Here is a 2,917-nt window from a genome sequence, read left to right on the forward strand (position 1 = left end):
AGATGAAATGCTCCACCACATTTGAGAACAATATCATGTAACCACACTTTGCTTCTCAATCACCTCATGTTTAAAGACAACATCCAAAGAATGGTGTCTCACATCCTCAACAACATCAATTTTTTAAGTGATTAAGAGGTGCATGGGAGGTGTGATAAAGTAGCTTGTGCATGCTTACATGCATTGTGCACATGCATGCATACACCTATAGACACACATGCATGGACACACACACACACACACACACACACATTGAGAGAGAGTGCATGCGAGAGAGAGAGAGAGAGAGAGAGAGAGCTAGTCCTGATTTGGCTCGATCTTATCCGTGCACTGCGTTCCACGTATGATGATTCCTGTCGGCCTTCACAGACAGCTCAGGACAGACTCCAGGCCTTCATTCGTCGTTGGGGGGGCGCACGGGTCTCTTCTTCAGGATTGTTGGAGGACATGCTAGATGGGAGTACACTCCCCCACAGTGGTTCATATTGCACACATCACATCATCCACCGTGATGTAGCACCGACTGCTCATAGGCTTCTCGCCTCTCACTGCACAGTTTGTATGCCCCCTCAGTAGGCCACCACTGGCACTTTGGGGATTTTTTCATACTCAGTATTATAGCTCTGTGTTTCCTCAAAAGAGAGAGAGAGAGAGAGAGAGAGAGAGAGAGAGAGAGAGAGAGATGTGACACATGAGCTACGAGTCTATCTTACCACACGTGAGATGTGAGCCATTTCATACAAAATCCATGATCAAGATATATCACACAAAAGACAAACTAGCAAGGCATTCAAAGCTAGATATCACACGTCAAAAGTTAAGCAAAAACCAATGATGAGAATACAATGCAGCTTTTGTTATTATGTGGAAAATTGTATATTCATCAAAGATGTGAAAAAGTCTTTGTGTTTGGCTTTTGTTAAAAACCAATACCTTGGTGGATATAACGTTGGGATGTGAAAAAAGGGAGAAGTAGATGAGAAAGAGGTGGGGAAGGGGGGAGGGGGAGGGAAGAAGTAAGCAAATATAAGTGTAGGACTCCATGGACATTTGCCAATGGTTCAAAACCAATTTGTCTAAATGATATACTGCACATAGACACTCATTCCAATACACATTATTATGATTTCCACGAAGCACATTAGCCTAAAGTTTCCTTTGGTGTTTGAACTACATGGGTTTTTTCATCTTGCCACCTTTGTATATAATTTATATGTTTTCTTGGGCCATGAACCCAGTTTATACACCCTCTTACTCACACTCATTGGTGGTCCCTCTACATAATGGTGACATGAAATTATATGAGAAGTACACGTTTTTACACCCACACTTTTCTTTTATACTATAAATGATGGGGACTACTTGCCCCTTAGAATCTAGTTGCTTTCCTATAAAAAAGGGGAAAGGCCATTTAGTGTTCTTTTTAACATTTTAAATAAAAAGACACAGATGAAAATCATTCAAATGGGAAGAATTATGCAAAACCCTTGTAAAAATTAAAGGGCCATGGAATTGGGTCACATTGATTTCTTCATGACATTGGGCTTGTTATCACAGAGTAAGTACTAGGAGTCCCTTTTATTTCATAACACATTGGGCTCATTGTTCGAGATATTATTTCTACCAAGCATTCCATCAATCATTTCCACCATGGACTTAAGATACAATTGTAATTTGGAACACACACAATTTTTTTCACACTTTAATATAACTATAACTAGATCTTATATTTTCTGAGAAGAAATTTCTCGGTCTACCATCAATTTAAGAAGGCTTTTTTGAAGATTGAGCGTGTTCTAGGCTGAGTCTAGGACCAAAACCCGTTCATAACATTGGGCTTGTTATAGACATAAGTGCACAAAGTAAGTACTTTCTCATGAGAGAATGGCACCCAGAACTCCCTTCTCAATGTTCTCCTTCGTATTATTGGGTTGTTATAGAAAGATGTGCACAAAGTGATATTGGTCATTGGATTGGGACATGCTTGACTTTTGACGGGCATCCTTGCCCTTCAAAATTGACAGGTTTGCCGAAATATATCAAGTTGTTTTTGTATTTCTGTGTAAATTTTGATGGGCATTTAAAAATTTTGCAAGTATTTTATGGCCCAAACGCTTAAAAACGGGCGTGACACTTGTTAAAAAGCAACTATGGATTGGGACACCATGGAAGTGTTGTTTTGGGGGCGTGGGGGTCTGAAGGAAGGGGGGTGGGTGTGTGGGGGAGGGGTGCTTTGTGACAGCCATGCATAAGGTTGAATGCTATGCGTGTTTGATTAGCAAAATTATTAAGGTTTAGTGATATATAATTCTACTGCAATTTCGTGATTTAATATTACACGCATTGCTCGAACGTGATGCATGTTCACACTTAATCGCCTCGTGTTCGCTTTTCACATTCCCCGGCTCGAAAAACCAAAATTCCACCTTTGCACTTTTCAGATGCCACTTTGCACATGGGCGGTTCAAATTTCACATTACACCTTTTACTAGCCACGACCGTGTTAAATATTGCATTAAATTTTTTTCTTTTTCTATTTTTTCTGGGGGTGGGCAAAATTTGAAAACTTCTTGGAATATGTTAAACACCTTCCAATAAAAAGCTTAATTTTGAAAAGTCCTTGAATATAAAAAATGAAGAAATACGATTAACATTTCTTAAAACAAGCTTTGAATAATGCCCTTCTTATATAAAAATAAAGAAATATGGTTAACAATTCTTGCTTTTCAAATCAAATAATAGGATCACCCTTCATATTTGAGGTCTCACACAAATTTACGCCTACTCATTTGGCACGTGCTTCTTTAGGTTAAAAAAAGCACTTTCATTAGGTTGCCCCCATAGGATTGTCGAAAGGAGTGAAGAAAGAAGCCCTTTGTGTGCCCAAAAAAAAAACCACATACTCATGCAAGGATGA

Source organism: Cibotium barometz, chromosome 35 (assembly GCF_041138505.1).
Source record: "Cibotium barometz isolate CiBa-2024 chromosome 35, ASM4113850v1, whole genome shotgun sequence".
In the NCBI taxonomy this organism is placed as follows: domain Eukaryota; kingdom Viridiplantae; phylum Streptophyta; class Polypodiopsida; order Cyatheales; family Cibotiaceae; genus Cibotium; species Cibotium barometz.